The sequence below is a fragment of the Diceros bicornis genome, chromosome 6 (assembly GCF_020826845.1).
Source record: "Diceros bicornis minor isolate mBicDic1 chromosome 6, mDicBic1.mat.cur, whole genome shotgun sequence".
NCBI lineage: Eukaryota > Metazoa > Chordata > Mammalia > Perissodactyla > Rhinocerotidae > Diceros > Diceros bicornis.
Window position 1 is genome coordinate 5,505,814 of NC_080745.1, and position 20,713 is coordinate 5,526,526.

Consider the following 20,713-nt stretch of genomic DNA (forward strand, 5'->3'; position numbering starts at 1 on the left):
TCAGTGTGGATACTCTTCTCCATCTCTACCAGCCCAATCCACCACTCCTCAAGACTCAAGTCAAATGTCTCCTCTTCCAGGAAGACTTTCCTGATCTAGTTCTGTATTTCATGGGTTCTCTCTCACTCTTCTTCCTCTCCTCTAACTTCCACAAAGCCTGATTGTGTTTCTGATAATTCACATCTTCTGTTGATGGCTCATCTTTCTTACCATGTTTGGGCTTTTGTGTTATTTTGTGTGTACCTCTAATAAGCAGCATATATAGATTTTTAAAATATCATAATTCTCTTTTTTCTAGACAAACAATGCATTTATATTTTGTAGGATTATTGAACTGTTAACTCTTATTTCTACATCTAATTTTTTTTTTTTTGCTTATGATACTCTTTTTGGATCTATTTTTGTCTTCTTTTCTGCCTTCTGAATTGCTAAAATTTTAATTTACTCTTATTGTTCCTTCTGTTTGGCAAGTTAATATTGGTTATATTTCTTGTAATTGAACATATCTATTAATTATGTAGTTATGTAATTTGGTATCTTTCTATTCTCTTTCAAACATAAAAAAAGTAGAAAAAGACTTTGGCATACTTTGTTACATACTGTTCTTCAATTCTGCTTCTTGTGACTATTATCTAATGCTTTTGTTCCATAGCTGTAATACAAAAATCTTAGTTTTATTATGTTTGCAGACAATATTTGGCCACTTTCTTTACTCACTATTGCTTTTTGCATCGCAAACTTCCCTTGGTGTTCACTTTTTTTTCCTTGTTGAAATACATTATTTAGTCATTTTTTCAGTGAGGGTCTGTGAATGATAAACTTTCTGTTTTGTAAGTTTGAAATATATTTATTTTGCCATGACTCATGAGCGAAGGTTTGTGAGTATATAATTCCAAGTGACAATTATGTCCCTTCAGCACAGAGAGATGCCATCCCATTGTCTTCTGGCATCTGTTGCTGCTTTTGAGAATCAGAGAGCAATTTACCTGTCTTTCCTTATAGCTTTTACACTTCCTCCGCATTCTTGATTTTTCATCACCACCACAGCTTATCTCGTTGCGGATTTATTTCTATTCTTCTTGTTGGGCTTTGGTCTAAAAAACTCTTATCTTTTTTGGTACTAGAAAATTCTTGGCCATTGTTTCTTTGTATATTGCTCTTCTTCCATTCCCTCTATTTTATATTTTGGGAACTCTTATTAGACATATGTTGGAATCTTTTGATCTAGTCTCCATATCTCTTGCTTTCTTCTGCATCTTTTTAATCTTCTTATCTCTTTCTAGGTGAAATCCTCAGAGAGCTTCCAGTTGATCAATGTCCAATTAACTCACCAGTCCAACTGAACTCTGTCCAGTCTGGAGTTTATTGAGCCTGTCTCAATCCATTTTTAAAAAATATCAATGATCATGTTTTTATTTCCCAGGACTTCTAATTGGTTCTTATTTATATTCACCTCTTCTGCCTGTTTTTTTTAATAATGGAAAATGTTTGCTTTTTAGTTGGATCACAAAAAGCCTCAAGTGAAAACCTTGACCAATCACCTTCACCACAGTTCCTTGAGTCCTCTCTGCAGCGTGACTTGGGACACCCACCCTGTGTTGTTACTGCCCATCTTTTAGCCACAGGCAGGGCCTGGGCACTGGAGTACAAGGGTATGTTAACCATGCCAACACTTTGGCAGAGGGAATACAAGGAGTTGTCCATGGCCACCAAAGCAACTCACAGATTTTGAGAACATGGTTTTTCTTTTATTTTAAGAAATGTGCTTGGACCACATGAGTTGAAACTCTGAAGACTCCAATCTATAACTCTACTTATTCTAAGTTATTAAGTCTCAAACTGTTGTGCATTAATTTTATCTATAGGTATCAATTTTACCAGAAGCTGAATTATTTTGTTTAAATTCTGAGTTTATCTGTCAATTAACTAAAAATCATAAATAATTTTCTAAGCAAATGAAACACATCTGCTGAAGTTATTTTGTCAGATTTTTTAATTACAAGAATATTATTGGAAGTACAGCTATAAAATTAATAAAGGATCTTTATAACTTCTAAAACTATCAATTGCCTCCAAAACTAATTTTGCGTTGTTTTCAAATAATTCAGAAATAAATGAGAGTTCTTGTGAAAGCTATAGTTTTGGTGATAATTTGAACCAAATTTAAGTTCTGTAGTTTCTCTAGACCTAAGAAATTTGTTCCTGCTTGAAGTCCTTCTGTTAATTTATCTTCAGGCTTTATGGTCATGGCATGTTCTTCACTCTTTGCACACATGAGTGAAACCTATACATTCTGTATTGTGGTTTCCTTCTATTCTTGTCCTAGTTCTCCTTCTGGAAGTGTAAAATCATCGTAAACCTTCCCAGCTGCTGACTACAAGAAAAGGTAACTGCAGCAGACAATATTTGATCTCTGCCTAAATCCCGAGTTGCCTTTTACCGTTTCTGTGACCCACTCCCTGGCCTTCTGGACACTTTTGGCTCTGTGGCCAGGGCTTGGGACTTATTTGGAGGCCTGCCTGTGGGCTGTGGTAGCTGCCTTACTCATAGACACGGAAAGAGGACAGTGCTTGGGAGTTTAGGCCAATGACTGGTGGGTGCAGGAGTGTGCAAGCCCAGCTCCCTTGCCTCAAGGCAGGACAATCGCTTAGATGCAATTGTATGAGAACAGGCTGAGACAGAGACTCTGCCTGAAATTGCACTCTTGCCTTGTGCTTCTTGTTTCCTATTCTGCTCTCCTCACTCCCTTATGGGGTCTCCTTGGAGTCCGTCCTGAATAAATCACTTGCTCATGATCCCTAGCTCAGGGTGGGCTTCAGGGGATCAGATCTACGACAGGAACCCTCCTGAGTGCAAATCGGGGCATGCTTATTTCTCTTCATATTTGGAACCTTCATGTTCTAAGGAGCAGGGCAAATATTTTCAAATTTCATTGCCCATAAAAAAAAATTCACTCAGGTGAAACTTGGCATGATTTTTTTGGTCATGATTTTGCAAGATTGTCCTTCGATTGCCATGGATCCGTTCTGCACAGGGCTGAGCACTGCACAGGATGACAGCTGGGAGACCCAACATCCCCAGAGGGAGCTCAACTTCATCCACGTGGTGGGCTGGGGAGGTGGGGAGTATTCTACGGGGACTTTGAGCCAGGAATGGAGAAGCGTTTGCTTGCGCATTTTCACCAGTTCCTTGTACATGGTGACTTGTTCTGTTTTGTTTCATAATTTCTTTGTTCTTTTAAAAGTGGATGTTATTTTTGCATTAACTCTTTGGGGATCTTAAATATACCATTTTTAAACTCAATATGTGATTGTTCTAAGTTTTTGCATTTTCTCGAGAGTGAACTCATCCCCTTGTGGATTTTGTTGGCCCTCCTTAGTGTTAGCTTTCCTTGGAGGTTTGTTTTCCCTCTCTCTGCACTCACTTCTCCCTGCCCAGCAGTTTTGTTGTCATCTCCATCTGGCCAAATGGAACCTCAGGTGTAGACTCCCCTCCCACATTGGTATCAAAGCTATTGCACACCTGGGAGTTACGTCAACAGCCTTCTCTTCTCCCTCCCAGAACTGTGGTTGCTGTTGCAAGTTGCAGCCCCCGGCAGTGGTCCCAGTTGGTTTTTAACCTTCTTTCATATGAAGGTGTTGATCCAAGCCCTGTTTTATGTGGTGGGATGGCTCTTTCCTCTGTCACTGCTGGGGTCTGGGGTCTCCATTATTCCCTGTAGCTGAACCTCCAGTCACTTGTAGTTTTGATCTGGAATCAATAAGGTCATGACCTCAGTGCCTTCTTAGCATTTTTGTCTTTTGTTTTTGGTTCACCAAGAAATTTTTTTTCTCTTTGAAAGTGGCTTTGTATTAATTTTTTAAAAAATCCAATATGGGAAATCAGAATTGGTAAGCCAAAATATGTCTCTTTACCTTGATTATTTTCTCTGAAAGAAACTTTGACCTTCCCCCAAACTTATGCCTAAAAGAGAGAGACTGGGAGGGTCTTTGGTAAGCCTATTCTTATCAAAGTTCTGTTTACCAAACATTTACATTTGTAAGGGAAATCTCCGTTTGTAAAGGTATCTCCCTCTCTGCCCTGGGAAGAGGTGGGGATGACCTTATCTCTAGAAACTTATCAATGCGGAAGGCAAGGCTGCATAATAACCTTACTGTGCTTTTCTGGTAATCTCCCATAACTGACTCCCCCACCCCTAACATCCACCTTTGTCTTTACCTAAATCTACTTAAGAAGAGAACTTCTGCCATTTTGTCGAGAAACACAGTTTCCCTGGTTTCTCCCATGTATACATGTTATAAAGCTTTGTTTGATTTTCTCCTGCTATTCGATCTCACGTCAATTTAATTTGTAGCCCAGCCAGAAAGGACCCACAGTGGGAAGAGGATAGTCTTCCTCCCCTTCACCAATGAAAAATATTTAAATATAATTGCTCTATTTAGAGTGGAGGGGGTGTTTAAAGCATGAACCCTTGACTGGAAGTCTGGCTTAGAGTTTTTTGAGAAGATCTGGATTCTCTCCCTACCTATGAATGTACAGTTAGCATCACACCTTGTAATAGCTCACAACAAAATATTTACGGAATAAATAATTCATCTGGCTGAGTAGTTTTCAAACTTCATCTTCAGCACTGGAACTTTTTTTCCCCAAATAAAATCTTACATGCAAGTGCACAATTCATAAACATATAAACATGAAATTTTATTAGTAGATAGTTATTTTATTAAGTTCACATTTATGACATTTACTTATTTTAAAGTCAATTGTTGAGTTCAGGGAGACTTTGGAAAAATGAACATTTTTTCAATTCCTATGGGTGAGAAAACCTGTTATTTTAGCCTGAGCTTTCAATTTTTTTCTTTGTTTTCTTCTTTTTTTTACTTCCTTCTCTTTCTTTTTTACTTCCTTCTTTCTTTTCTTCCTCCCTCTTTCCCTCCTTCTCTCTCTTTTCCTGCCTTCCTTCCTCTCTTTCTTTCTCTCTCTTTTTTTCTTTTCTTCCTCGTTTAGTTCTATTTATTTTTCTGTTATCTCCAAAGCTCCTCCACAAGTGGTGGGGTCTGTTAACCAACCACTGAAAGCCACTGGGACAGTGTGGTCCCCTGTAAGGGCAGTTGGTGGCTTTTTCCCACGTCCCACTGTGAGTTAGTGTCAAAGGTGGAGCCAGACTGGATTTTCTGACTTGTTCCCACGTGGGAGTCTTTCTTCTTACCATGATGTCATTTCAAAGAGAGATGAAGCTGCATTGTGGAGGGGGTTCATGACCTCCCCTTGTCTTACACTACCAGACACACCACAGGCAAGTAAGGCTCAGGCCTGTCTTTTTCCTTCTCTTACTTTTCTCACGCTCTTCCAAGACTCTCTTGCTCAGTGTAAACAATAGGAAAGAGCTGGAACAAGGACCAGTTATTGCTGTCCTCAGGTGGTGGCCAGGCTGTGAATGTCAGTGGAAGACCACTCCTGAGCATCCCTTCATATGTACAACAGACTGTGAACAGGCTTTGTGGTTAATGGCCAGTGACAGGCTCCTGGTGGTTATACAGCCATGTGTTCCTTAATGACGGGGATATGTTCCAAGAAATGCATCGCTAGGTGATTTCATTGTTGTGTGAACATCGTATAGAGTGTACTTACATGAACCTAGATGGTAGAGCCTAGTACACACCTAGGTTCTACAGTACTGATCTTATGGGATCACCATAGCATTGTGGTTTGTCATTGATGGAAACGTCGTTATGCGGTGCATGACTGTACTTTCTTAATGTTCTCCGCTGCTTTGTGAACAGAATCTGAATGCAAAAGTCTGGGGAAAGGAGATGTGAAACTCTTATTTCCACAGGATTTCAGCTTGAGAGCAGCAACCAAAGGTCCAGAGTAGTGGTGTGCTGGTAAGTGTTAACAACTGGCTCTCTGAAAATAAAAGCCCTGGTTTGTAGCGTTTATCAATTTCTGCTGTAAATACTTCCACTATGGCCAATTTCAAGCTACCAGCAATTTAACACCTGGTTTGCAAAAGTCCTGAAAATTTGACAATCAGTTTTCTCAAGCTGGCTCTAACACACCCCAGCCCAGAGACATGTGGACAAATGTTCCTGGGCAAGTTCTCAGGTCTCTCATTTCACGTGGAGCTTTAAATCAATGTGTGAGCCTCCAGCCCTTTTATCAGACACTGTCCTAGGATGCCCAGTTGTACCACATCCTCAACCTCTGTCCCCTGCCGCTCCTCCAGTTTCTAGTTCAGCCGCAGTGGCCTGCATCACTGGGTCAGCTCTGTTTATTTGAAGGTTCACCGTGGCAGGTGGTTAGATAAACAGTCATCAAGGTTGAAGCTTGAATCTGGTTTTATTTGCAATTTGGAAAGAGGGAAATGACTAATTATGAAGGGGAGGCTTATTTTTATTTAACAACTGTTTAGGAACTGGTGAGAGTAAAATGAAATAAAGCCTACCTACTTGGACTCCCCGTGGTTACATCCTCCGGCTGAATAGACGGTAGAAGGAAGAGAGAGGAAACGGGATTAACAATGTCTTGTCACCCCATAAAGACACTGTTCCAGCTCGGTAATAGAGACAAATTTTGAATAAATAGGCCAGCAGTGTTGCCTGGGGAAAACATTGCGCTTTAGCAGCCTTTTTTCTGGCTATTTTTATTGGCAGTTCCACCAATGTGTTTACAGGGAAAAACAGCCACCAAAATCCAGCTGTTTGGTCATGGCATGACGGAGGTTCAGAGATAGCCAATGATTCAAAGGAGACAGTTCAGGAAGTAAAGCAAATGATGGCTGAGACACAGTCAGGCCATAAGTCTTGAAATTCATGTAGTTTTTGCCAGCACAGATCAGTTCAAGGTAAGGTCTTTTAAGTGAGGACAGTATATTTGATTGTTAGCAATAATGACCAAAGAAAACCCCAATGACATCTGGATTCCTAAATTATTGTGCTGACTTTAAAACAGACACACATCAAATATTTATTAAATTTTTCAAAAGGTTACAAGAAAAAAGGCTGTCCTGTAAATTCTACAAGATGGTAGGCAAATTAGGACATAACCAGGATCAGCACTTCCTACACATCCTCCACTTTGGAAATTAAGAAACACTCTGATGATTATTTTTATTATCTTTTTTCATTTCATTGTTCTCATTCACTGCTTGCAGATGCTATCAGCAAAATCACAGACTGCTAAAATCTCAGTATTGTGGAGGAAGAGGGAATGGGAAGGAAATGAAAAGGGAAATAAATGATTATTTATTGAGTAACTCCGATGTTCCAGGAAATGCATAAGGCCCTTTTACTAATTAGATTCTCACACTTTTGTGAGGGAGGTGTGGAACACTGTACTACTTATTCAAAATATTTGTTGCTCCCCACAAGCCCATCACTGCAGGTTCCCCCTAGTACCTTTCCCACGGGAAGACCTTACGGATTCTCTCATTGAAGTTAGTTTTGGTCATATGACTTGCTTTGGCCATTTGAGCATAAAGGATGTGCACCCTTTCCTAGCAAAACCTTTAAAAGTCACTGCTGTGTCTGCCATCACTCTTTTCCATCTGCTATGAAGACAGCAAGCCTCAGGTAGGGGCTGATCCTTCAGCCTGGATCCCAGAATGAAGAAGACATGGAGAGGAGAGCCACAGCTGATCTGCAGCCAACGCGAACTTGAATGGGAAATAAACTCTTGTTGCTGTAAGTCACTAGGATTTGGGAGTTTGTTATGGCAGCAAAACTTAGCAAAAAATTGACCAATATAGGAATTGCTACCAGAAAAGGGGTGCTCCATAACAACACAAAAATCTAAAATATGTGGCAATGCCAAACCATTTGATAAAACTGTTGTCTATGACAGCTTGAAAAGCAGATAATGAATCTAACGGACTTATGGCTTTATGAGAAAGTGGGAAAATAGAATGTTGTGTGAGCTGGTGGCTATAGGAAATGTACTAGAAGAATGAGGTTAGCTCAGAAAAGAATTGGCCAATATGCAAGCAGAATTGAAAGAGAATAGAGAATCTAGAAATTCTAGGATGTGCATGGTTGGAAGATGTGCTTGGTTTTCATTTATAACCTAGACAATATAAAGTTGAGACATGCTTTGACATGTCTCAGAAAGAATTGTAGGTGCCACTTTCATGTGTTGCTGATTGGAATCAAAGAGATAGAAAACTTTGTTTTTGAGAGAGTCCTATTGCCAAAGAAGGCCCAGCGTGGATTAAAGAGATTGAGACTGTTGAAGATTTAAAATGACCTTAGGGCACCTAATCTTTTATAAGAAGAAATAGCTATCCAGCCCGTAAGAGGGGCATATTCTCCAGTGCCACCTTCAGAGGTGGACAGAAGGGTAATTGAAAAGAGAGGGTTTTCAGGAGGGCGCAGCCATGAAGAACAATGGATTCTCAACTTCAGGTTAAAGGGCTTTTTAAACATCTGTCCCTCAGGATTTCAGAATTTTATGGACCAGTAACTGGTGAGTGCTTCCTATCTGTTCTCTTCCCACGAGGGAGTATTGGTTTGGTTATCTTGTCCCTCTTGACACATTGTAAACTGGGCGTTTATGTGTGTGTGTGTGTGTGGGCGAGGGGTGTGGTGGTGTAGATAACTGTCTCTTTAGTTCATAGGTCTCTATATCAAGAGGAGCTACATATAGACCAGGTGCAGAAACTAACAAAAGATATCTTGGACTTTGGGTCTGAAGCCATTTTTATTATTTATTTATTTATTTTTAAATTTTTTAAAATTTTTTGTTTATTGCAGTAACATTGGTTTATAACATTGTATAAATTTCAGGTGTACATCATTATACTTCTATTTCTGCATAGATTACATCGTGTTCATCACCCAAATACTAATTACAACCCATCACCACACACATGTACCGAATTATCCCTTTCGCCCTCCTCTCTCCCCACATCCCCTCTGGCAACCACCAATCCAATCTCTGTTTCTATGTGTTTGTTTGTTGTTGTTATTATCTACTACTTAATGAGGGAGATCATACGGTATTTGACCTTCACAAATGGCTGGATTTCATCGTTTCTTATGGCTGAGTAGTATTCCATTGTGTATATATACCACAGCTTCTTCATCCATTCATCCCTTGTTGGGCACTTAGGTTGTGAAGCCATTTTTAGATCGGCCTTGGGATACGTCTTTCCTTGGGGTGTAGAGGAGTGTATTTTTCATACAAAAGGGAGAAATGTGAATATTTGTGATGAAGAGAGCAGAGTATGAAAGATTATATGATTTGTTCATAGTGTTTGCAGTCCTCCTTTTAGTCCATTTTTTCAGAGCCCTTTCTGGTGCGCCTCCACCCCCTTTACGTCAGGCGTGGATACCTGACGTGCACTGGCGGATGGAGCATGAGTAGAAGTGGCATGTGCTACTTCCTAGCAGCAGCTTTGAGAGCCTTTGCTGTTTCCAGCTCTGTGCTTTTTTCCTCTGTGCCAGAGAACACCATGTCCCTATAGCAGCCTGGAACCCAGAATGAAGAAGACATGTTGAGCAATGCCACAGCCAGCCCACAGCCAAAATGTACCGTGAGTGATAAGTAAACCTGTACTGTGATAGGCCAAGGAGATTTAGGGATTGTTTGTTGCCACAATATAACCTAGTGAAAACTGACAGACAAAGAAAATGAGACGCATATATGTGACAATTTTAACCGCCAAGAGCAAGGTAAGAAAGCACTCTCTTAACTGTACTCTTGCCAACCTGGGTACTCATTCCATTTGCTTTTGTATTTAATATCTTTATAGCCACACATAGTATTTTGTCCAAATAGTCTCCGTTTCTATGACTATTAGAAATGTCAAACAATTTTTCACATATTTGCATTTTAATTTTGGGAACTTATTTTCTTTTGTGGACTGTCCATGTTTACTTCTTATTTTCTATTCTATTACTTGCCTTTTGTTAGTTAACTGAAAGAGTTTTTTTTTTTTTAATTAGTAAGGATATATTTTCTTACAATAGACTGCACATAATTTCTCCTAGTTTGTTTGTTTTCATATATTGTGTATGATGACTTTTGATATACAGAAGTTTAAACATTGTGAGAGGTAGCAGAAGCAAACTAACCTCACTCCAGGGAAATCTTGATCATCTTCATGGGCTGCCTAAGAAAGCAAGCTTGCCCCAAAGCATGAAGATAAAAGTTTGCTATTGATGACTGTGCACTTGATCAGTTACTGGGACTTTCTATGTGGGGCTCAACAGGCGTTCATCACTGGTGCTACCTCTCATAATCAGAATTCCTCATCTGCCCAGACCAGATAATTCCATATCTCTTCATATACTAAAGAGTCCACCATTTTACACAGTCTTTGCTCCTTGAAACTTGTAAATGCTTTGGAAAGTTAGGAGCAGAAGGCAATGAGGAGATGCAGACAGCAGATGTCCTAGCCCTAGGCTGGTAGATGGTAGCCTAAGGCAGAACACTAAGTGATGGCCATTGGACTATTGGGCTTTGCCTACTATGCAAAGATTTTAAAGCTAAAGGTCATTGGTATCCTTTTTTTCTCATAATATTTGCTAGAGATGCTTTGTGGCCAGTGTTTTCTCAGGCAACATGTTCCAGATTATGGGTAAGTCCTTGAGTTAAGTAAAATGAGGGAATCCTTAAAGATAATTGAGATTGAAAGATTTGGAAAAATTACTGGCTCAGATAATTCAGAGAAATCAAATTTGAATTTCTAGTTTAAGATGGCATATGAATCCCATGAATGAATTCTCCCTGAATCTTGAATTCCATTGAATGGCTAATAGAATACAGGAAACTACCAAAAGGTGCTGCTCATTTGTCAGAATGGTGATGAATTTTTGCATGATGAAGTGTAGCCGAGACCACACCTAGCAGAGTCTGTGAGATGCTGCATCAAAATAAAGTGGGCTTGAGAACTAATGGATGAGACTTCTAGTAGTAACTTTCTAATACTAGAGAAAGACCAGAGCAGAGGGGCTAGAGGTAAATGTAGCATGTGGTACACTTGGGGGCAACTTTCAATTCAACTAGTAAATCCTAAGGCAAACTTGCACTGGTGGAGGTGCATGAGATGGCTGGATTTGGTGATCCCTCTCAGTGAGCTCAGCTGAGGTTCTCTTGAACACTTGGCTCAGCTGGGGTTCTCTGTGAGCTGGAGGCTGTAGGAATGGCTAAATTTTCAGAGGGGCATTGTCCAAGTTAGAGAAGGACCACACTGATCTTTGGATTGCAATGACAAACAAGGGGAAGTAACCCTTCTGTGTAAAGGTGAAGCAAAGTGTCATGTAGCTGCCTCTTTTGGATCCCAGCTCCCTTCTCCCCACAGAAACTAGACTTCTTATCTGACAAAATACAGTTACAACTTTTGACAACCCAGGTGGAGCTGTCAGAGGAGCAGGTGACTACATGAGTCTGTATCTCAGAGAAATCCGGGCTGGAGTCAGTGTCGGGGGAAGAGGGAGAATCTCCCTCTGCCCTTTTCCTTAAGGTTCTTATGGCTGGCCAAATAATTAACAAGACAGGTTAGCAGGAGAAAATAATACCAAGTTTAATAACATGTATACATGGGAGAAAGCAGGGACACTGCGTTTCTCAACACAATAGCAGAAATTCTCGTCTTAAATACCATGTTCAGCCAATGACAAAGGAGGATTTTGGGGGTGGGGGGAGTCAGTTACAGGAGATTACCACTAAAGCACAGTAAACAAGAGTAAGGTTATTATGCAGCTTTAAGGCCTCAACTTCCACATTGATAAGCCTGTAGAAATGAGGCCATCCCCCTCTCTTCTCAAAACAGAGAGGGAGATACCTTTACAAATGGAGATTTCCCTTATAAATGTAAATGATTGTCTGGCAACTCCTCGCAGGGTCATCCAGAGAATGTGGCCAGAGAGACAGAACTTGTGATAAGAGGGGCTTGTTGGTGCCTTTTCTATTGTAACCTCCATCCTACATTATCTTTACAGCCATCATGATAGATCTGTTCTAGGAAGGAGTTACTATGTCAAATTCTTTAGGCAGTTAGTGGGGGAGGTCAAAGGTCCCTAGAGAAAACAACCAAGGTAAAGATCCCAAACAGGAAACCCCAACTCCAGTCTCGGGAAGGCGCGGACCCACAGACGCAGAAGACCGAGCTTGATGCAAACGCAAGAGGTTTATTAAGCGGAGCTCCGGGTCGACACGTATCTCTCGCAGGAGACAGAGGAGTCGACCCCGGACCTTAAAGGGCAAATTCTTATATAAGGTTTGGGAGCACAAAGCGGGAAAAGGTTGGCGCAGTCTTACATGATTGGCTAATTTAAAACATTTAAACAGTTATATTTTATGGCGCGAATTGCTATGGCGCGAAGCGATTATCAGGTTACACACACGCGTCCCCACTGGACCCCCTCCACCCCGACCCTCCCAAACTTATCCCTCTGGAGCACTCTCTTGTTCTCAGTTCTTCCCCGAACAGTTTAGGGTGGGTCTTTCATGAATAGAGTCAGTCAGGATCGATAAACGTTCCCCCTTATACCAGGAATCCTTAGGGCGTGGAGGTACCTGTCTCTAAGGTAGTAACTTTTTAATTTTTAATATAATTTTTACTTCCTTCATTCCCCACTTCTTCTTTTGTCCCTAGTTCTAATCTTAGAACTTAGTTTTCGGTGTCTACTATCAGTGGCTCATTGCGTGGGAGAGCTTGGTAATGGCGTTGGAGCATCATAGCATGCACTGCATTGACCCTTTTTCTTATAAAAGCAGTAATTCTATTGAAAACCCACGGTCCGAAAACTAAGAGTAGACAAAGAATCAGCAAGGGTCCTGCTAGGGAGGATAGTAAGGTTGTCATCCAGGGGGACTTAGTGAACCAGGATTCAAACCAGCTCTGTTGCGCCTCCCTGCTTTGCTGCCTCATGTCTAATCTTTTCTTTAATCTTTGCATTGAATCTCGGACTACCCCTGTGTGATCTGCATAGAAACAGCAGTCTTCTTTAAGGGCTGCACAAAGTCCTCTATTTCTTAAAAACAGCAGGTCTAATCCTCTTCTATTCTGGAGCACTACTTCAGACAGGGAGGTGAGGGACTCCTCTAATTTAGAGATGGACTGTTCTAAAGTCCTGAGGTCTTCATCTATAGCATTGCTCAAGGCAGTTAATCCCCTTTCTCCCGTGACTAAGGCCGTAGTGCCAGTCCCTACGCCCGCGGCAACTCCCAGTCCCAGGAGTACAGCCAGGGTGAGGGATACTGGTTCTCTTTTCCATAATCTGGATCTCTGGTCAAATTTATCCTCGAAACTATTGGCAGTATGATAATAAATTCTAGGCACCAACTGCACAAGCACGCAAAAATCTTGTGACGAATTGAATACGCCAGTTGAGATGCAGGGGGTCAGGCCTGTGGAGCAGGCCCACCACCTATTGGGCCCTGGTATCAAAAAATGACCAGGAGTGGTCGGAAGGCTGACTTCAGTCTTATTACATAGAGCCTGGTAGCCCGGGGGAATTTTTCCTAAGCATAGTCCTGAACCGGTCCCCGACACATCCGTTAGGGTTAGCCGCCCTTCTTTGCCCCAAAGACAAGTCGTGTGGTCTGTGGTGTTATTATAGACCCCCATGGTGGCAATTCTTTCATAATAAGGGGGGCTGACCGCTAGGCATAGCCAGCATGCTTCAGTCATTTCAGGGTTGGAGCCATTTAAGGCGTAGTAAGCTCCCCGTACTAAGTTAAACAGTCTGTGCCATCTTTGCCCAGTAGGTACTGCGGGAGGTGGCGTAGATGGTGGTCGCAGGGCAGATTTGGTGACCGTATCTATGGTCCCATTTAGGGTTATGGACTTTGCCTGGGGGGGTTTGGGGCTATTTAACCCTATCGGTCTGCTGGCGGGGGATTTTTGGGACAGAGGGGGCCTCCGATCGGCTAGGATCCTGTTTGGCCCTATTGGTCTGCTGGCGGGAGGTTCTATTTTTAATCTAATAGAGAAGGTCAGGCCATCATCATATCGTTCTTTGTATAATCTTATTCCCCATGAATGACCATTCCCGGTCCAGGTTTTAATTGTTTTTCCTTTTTCTGTGAACTGAATGGTTAAGGGGTGGCACCAGGTATTGCATTCTGGGCCCCAATTAATTGTTCGTCCTCTCTTCCATGTCCACTGACTTATCTGGTGGCTGTAATTTGCTCTAACCCTGATTAAATCCCAAGAAGAAGAGGGTTTCCAATAAGTAGTCCCACTGGTTTCACATCCCCAGTTCTTACAGTAGAAGTCTTTCTTGCCCCCGCACCAGGAGTTAATTGAACGAGGTCTGTGGTAACCGGGGCACACATAAAAGGGCACTGCCTTTAGTCTACTCCGGCGATCGGGGTGCCGCACCCTCCGGCTTGTCTCGCCGACCCATGGTGTCCCGGAGGGGATGGGGCCCTACCGTTATCTGTGAACCTTTCTAAGTCCCAACCGGGGGCTCCAATAACTAGTTTACAAAGGTCAGGGTGTAAGTCTGGCCACCATGTCCAAGGGGGAGCAGTTTTTTGGATTGACCAGGTTATATCTCCTACCTGGGAGACGACTTGCCACGTGAGCAGTTGAGGAGCGTGGGGGTTAGGATTGGACAAGCTGCTCGCCGTTCCCACGACGCAAACGCAGCTTAAGAGGGTTATCAGTCTTTTCCACCTTCCAGAGATCTGCTGCATTCTGGGGTGCCTTCTTTACGTGTGTGGCGTGAACCCAAGAGGTTATACCGTCCACCTTGACTGCTGTGGGCGTAGTGAGGAGCACCACATAGGGCCCCTTCCAACGTGGCTCTAATGACCCCGTCCGATGTCGTCTCACAAGGACAGAGTCCCCAACCTGGAGTTGGTGCGGGATGAGCAGATCACCAGGCTGGTAGGCCTCTTTTAGCTGGTTCCAGATGTCGCGCCTGACGGCCTCAAGTGCTTTCAAGCGGGCTGACAAAGGTATAGAAGGTATAATGTCAGGGTCATGTATCCCTATTTGTGCCAAAGGGGGAGGGGTTCCATAGAGGATCTCAAAGGGTGTAAGTTTTAAGGGCCCTTGTGGGGTGTTCCGGGTGCGGAATAGGGCAAAGGGCAGGAGGGCTGTCCAGTCATCACCGCCGGTCTCTATGGACAATTTAGTTAGGGTCTCTTTAATTGTTCTATTCATCTTTTCTACCTGGCCTGAGCTCTGGGGTCTATAAGCACAATGTAATTTCCAATTGATCCCCAGTTGACTGGCCAGTCCCTGACTTACCTGGGCAACGACTGCAGGACCATTGTCAGATCTAATTACCTTTGGGATCCCGAATCTCGGGAGGATTTCTTCCAATATCTTCTTGGCTACTACAGAGGCAGTCTCTTTTCGGGTGGGGAAAGCCTCTACCCATCCCGAGAAGGTATCTACAAATACTAGAAGATATTTATTTCCATACCGGGCCGGTTTGACTTCAGTAAAGTCTATCTCCCAAAAGGTTCCGGGCCTATCTCCCCGGAGTCTGTGTCCCGTGCGGTATTTGGTAACTGTAGCATTTGTGAGAGCGCAAGCCCTACAATCTTTATAAATTTCTTCAGCCGCCTTTCTCAAATCTGGTACCTGGTACGGGGAGGCCTCAATAATTTTAATTAGTTTCTGAGGGCTTAAGTGGGTTAGCCGGTGTAGATGTGATAGATATTCTCGCCCTTCTGCAACGGACAGGACTTTCTCTTCTTTAGTTAGTTCCCCATCGGAGGCAGTTTTGTTGACCTTAGCTCCCTGGAGAGCCAGGACCATAGGTCCTAGTGCCGCCCGCTTGGCTTCCAAATCCGCTAAGCGGTTCCCTTGAGCTGTGGGGTCGGTGCCTTTCTGATGACCTGGGCAATGGATGATTGCCACCTTTTTAGGCAAATGTATAGCCTCTAGGAGGCCCAGAATCTTTTTTATTTTTGATATCTTTTCCAGCTGAGGTAAGCAGCCCTCTTTGTTTATAAATAGCCCCATGAACATGGGCAGTATCAAAGGCATACCTGCTGTCCGTGTATATATTTACAGTCTTATTCTCAGCTAACCTCAACGCCTGTGTCAGGGCGATAAGCTCAGCCTTTTGTGCAGAAGTCCCTTCCGGCAAGCTGCTTGCCCACAGAGTTTTTTTTCCGTTTACCACGGCGGCCCCAGCCATCCTCTTACCTTCTGCCATAAAGCTGCTGCCGTCGGTGTATCAATTAGGGGCCCCAGCCCATGGCTTATCTGGCAAATCGGGTCGGGTCCCCGTCTCTGATGCCAGGATGTCGCCGCATTGGTGAACGGGTATTTCGTCATCCGTTTCGGGCAGCAGTGTGGCCGGGTTTAAGATGGCCGGTGGGGCAAAGGTGATTCTTTCAGTTAGGAGCAGACTCTGGTAGTGAGTCATCCGGGCGTTGGTCATCCATCGATCTGGAGGCTGTCTGATAATGCTTTCTAAGGCATGGGGGGCTACTACAGTTATCTGTTGGCCCAGAGTTAGCTTATCTGCATCTTTCACCAGCTGGGCGGTGGCGGCGATCGCCCTTAAGCAGGAGGGCCATCCACTGGCTACCGGGTCCAGTTTTTTTGATAAATATGCGACTGGGCGCTTCCAGGGCCCAAGGGCTTGAGTTAGGACTCCCCCGGCGATTCCCTTTCTTTCATCTACATACAAGGTGAAAGGCTTGGTCAAGTCTGGTAGGGCCAATGCGGGTGCTTCTAATAATGCCCGTTTTAGAGTCTCAAAAGCCTTCTGGTGCTCTAAAGTCCAGACAAAGTTCCCACTTTCCTTAGTCAATGGGTACAGTGGAGCAGGCAGGGTAGCAAACCCAGGGATCCACAATCGGCAGAAGCCGGCCGTCCCCAGGAATTCCCTTACCTGGCGAGCGGAAGTTGGCGCAGGAATCTGAGTCACAGTCTTTTTCTGTGCGTCGGTTAACCACCTTTGGCCGTCCTTTAGTGTGTAGCCTAAGTAGACTACTTTTTCCTGGCACAACTGTGCCTTTTTTTCGACGCCCGGTATCCCAACTCACCCAACTCGGCCAGGAGGCGCTTGGTCTCTTCTTCACAGTCTCCCGGGGTTTCTGCCGCCAATAGTAGATCATCTACATACTGTAAAAGAGTCACTTGAGGGTTTTTAACCCTATAATCAGTCAAGTCCCTGTGGAGGGCTTCATCAAACAGGGTAGGGGAGTTTTTAAAACCTTGAGGTAGTCTCGTCCAAGTCAGTTGTCCAACGATCCCCATATCAGGGTCGCGCCACTAGAAAGCAAAAAGTAATTGGCTTTTTGGGTGAAGCCGTAGGCAGAAGAATGCATCTTTCAGGTCCAAGACAGTGTACCATTTTCGTGATGGGGGGAGGGAGCTGAGTAGGTTCCTACAGGTAGCTTCAGTACTGAATACTCAGCTCCCGTATCAATCAGAAAACTCATAGGGGTCCCCTCAACAGTTAGGGTTACCCTAGGCTCGGGGAGGGGGCCCGAGCCCCGTCCCCGCTATTCTTCGTCTTTTTCTAAAGACAACACCTTGGGTGTGGCCTTTTTTTTTTTTTTTTTTTTGTCCAAGGGTTGCCGTCTGCGTGAGCCCGGTCGTGGGGCGCTGCCCAGGTTCCCTGACTGTCTGTGATCTGGCCCTGTCGACTCTCTTTCTTTTTCTCTTATCACTGCGGCCAGTATTTTAGTTAGATTTTTTTTTTCTCGTCTCCCGTCTCTCCTGTCTTCCCTCTCCTCAGCCTCCCTTCTCTCTCTCTCCCGCTTTTCCTCTTCACTCTCCCTTTTATGATACACCTTTTCGGCCTCCTTTATTACGTCCAATAAAGGCCATAATGACAGAGGCCTTCTGCCCTTCCGAGGACGGATCAAAGGGCGTGTACCTGCGATAAGCCTCCATCAATCGTTCCAGAAAAACGGAGGGGGGTTCAGTGGGTCCTTGCTGGATCTCTCTTACCTTAGCCAAATTGGTGGGCCGCCTTGCGACTCCCCGGAGACCCGCCACTAGAGCCCGGCGATAAACGGACAGCGCCTCCCTACCTTCAGCCGTGTTATAGTCCCAGTTGGGTCGATTGTGCGGAAACCCTTCTTCCGCCTCAGCTATCGTTGCCGGCTGCCCGTTGGTGCCCCTGATGTTCTTTCTTGCTTCCTGTGTGATTCTCTTTCTCTCCTCCGTGGTGAAGAGCGCCTGTAAGAGCTGTTGACAGTCATCCCAAGTGGGCTGATGGGAAAACATTAGGGACTCTATCAGGGCGGTTAATCCGGCGGGGTTTTCTGAAAAGGGGGGATGGTTATTTTTCCAGTTATACAGGTCTGAGGAAGAGAAAGGCCAGTACTGGAGGGGTGACAGCTGGTTGGGTCCCGCAGGAGCTCCGCACTCTCTTAGCGGGAGCGCCACCGTGGTATCAGGCCCGTCCGGAGTGGCTCCACGGCGGCTCCGGGTTCCAGCGGAGGGACCCGAGCCAGTTGTCCTCTGTCCTGATTGCGGGCCTGGAGGGGGGGGTAAGGGGGGGCGAGAAAGGGGGCCATTCGGGAGGAGGCTCAATCTCAGGGTAGACGGGGGGGGGGGCGAAGGGGTCTCCGACTCCGCTGTTCGAGTTGATTTCGATTTTTTCCGTGTCTCCGCATCTTGTAGCGCCAGGACTCGGGGGCCTAGTTTTTCCGCTTTTACCCATGGCTTAACCCACGGGAGTGGGTTCTGCACTAGATCCTGCCACACTGTAATATATGGTTGTTGGTCAGGATGGGACCCCGGTCTCTCCTGGAAAACAATAGCCCTCACCGCGAGAATAACAGTTAGATTAAACGTTCCCTCAGGGGGCCAACCCACATTGAGGGAGGGCCACTCAGAGGTGCAAAAAGTCTGCCAATGACTTTCTTTTATTTCTACCGACAAATCGTGCGCTCTCGCTCTCACTTCAGTCCAGTGGTCTAAGGTCAAGGAGAGGGGGGGTCGTCATAGTCTGTCCCATCCCATCAAATGAGGTCCACGTGACGAACAAAAACAGAACAACGAACACCAAAGACACACCAAAACATAAACAACCTTGCCCGGTTGGCGTCTCTACAAGCCAACCGAAGGCGGCTTCAGACGGGAGGGGTTTTTGTGTCCTCCCTGGGAAAAAGAGTGCCGTTTCTTTTTCCACCTGAAGGGGGGTGGTCAGGCTTTCCTGACTCCCCTTGTCCCTTGGGGCGTCCCCCAGGGTTGCAGCCTGCAGTTCCCAGCACGTCTGCCACTGCAGCCGCTCGGTCCTCACGGCCCGAAGTGGCGGCTGCCCCATACCGAAACCAAAACAATGCTTTGCGGCGCCGCACACTCTCACACACTGTCACTCAGGCTTACCTCCAAGGGGTCTTCGGAGTCTGGGGTGACCGCGTAGATCCCGGAGGAGCCCCCAAATGTAGGATCCCAAAAAGGAAACCCCAACTCCAGTCTCGGGAAGGCGCGGACCCACAGACACAGAAGACCGAGCTTGATGCAAACGCAAGAGGTTTATTAAGCGGAGCTCCGGGTCAACAAGTATCTCTCGCAGGAGACAGAGGAGTCGACCCCGGACCTTAAAGGGCAAATTCTTATATAGGGTTTGGGAGCACAAAGCGGGAAAAGGTTGGCGCGGTTTTACATGATTGGCCAATTTAAAACATTTAAACAGTTACATTTTATGGCGCGAATTGCTATGGCGCGAAGCGATTATCAGGTTACACACACGCGTCCCCACCTGGACCCCCTCCACCCCGACCCTCCCAAACTTATCCCTCTGGAGCACTCTCTTGTTCTCAGTTTTTCCCCGAACAGTTTAGGGTGGGTCTTTCATGAATAGAGTCAGTCAGGATCGATAAACGTTCCCCCTTATACCAGGAATCCTTAGGACGTGGAGGTGCCTGTCTCTAAGGTAGTAACTTTTTAATTTTTAATATAATTTTTACTTCCTTCAGAGGATTTTGGGGGTGGGGGCAATCAGTTACAGGAGATTACCACTAAAGCACAGTAAACAAGAGTAAGGTTATTATGCAGCTTTAAGGCCTCAACTTCCACATTGATAAGCCTGTAGAAATGAGGCCATCCCCCTCTCTTCTCAAAACAGAGAGGGAGATACCTTTACAAATGGAGATTTCCCTTATAAATGTAAATGATTGTCTGGCAACTCCTCGCAGGGTCATCCAGAGAATGTGGCCAGAGAGACAGAACTTGTGATAAGAGGGGCTTGTTGGTGCCTTTTCTATTGTAACCTCCATCCTACATTATCTTTACAGCCATCATGATAGATCTGTTCTAGGAAGGAGTTACTATGTCAAATTCTTTAGGCAGTTAGTCGGGGAGGTCAAAGGTCCCTAGAGAAAACAACCAAGGTAAAGAGATAGATTTCAGGGTGGCCAAATCTTGATCTCCCACATCGGCATACTGGGTTTCAGTCAGTAACTGAAACTGTGATTGTAGAGGAAGTCACTTGGAGAGAGACAGTAGACTTTGCAAAGGCAGGGCCTAGAACCGAGTCCAGTAGAATTCCAGCGCTGAGAAGGACTGCTCTGAGCTTGGCCTGAGCAGGAAAGAACTGCAAATCTCTGTTGAGAGGAGGTTCCCGAGACGGAGGAGGAAAATCAGGACTGTGGAGTATTTTGGATGCCCAGACATGAGTGTTTTAACAAAGAAGAGCGTGATCAATTGTATTAAATGCCACTGGGAAGTCAAGTATGAAGAAACTGAAAAATATTCTGTGTATTTCACAGCATCTGTATCTATACCAAAAAAAAGATCAGGTCATCTGATGAGAGAGTGTGTGAAAAGGGTGATAGCAGG

General features: G+C 44.5%; 1 pseudogene; it reads right to left on the reverse strand.

The window, feature by feature from the left end:
• The window catches only part of LOC131406875 (uncharacterized), a 44,519-nt pseudogene extending 25,336 nt beyond the window's left edge, over positions 1-19,183 (reverse strand).
• Between the last annotated feature and the right edge of the window lie 1,530 nt (positions 19,184-20,713).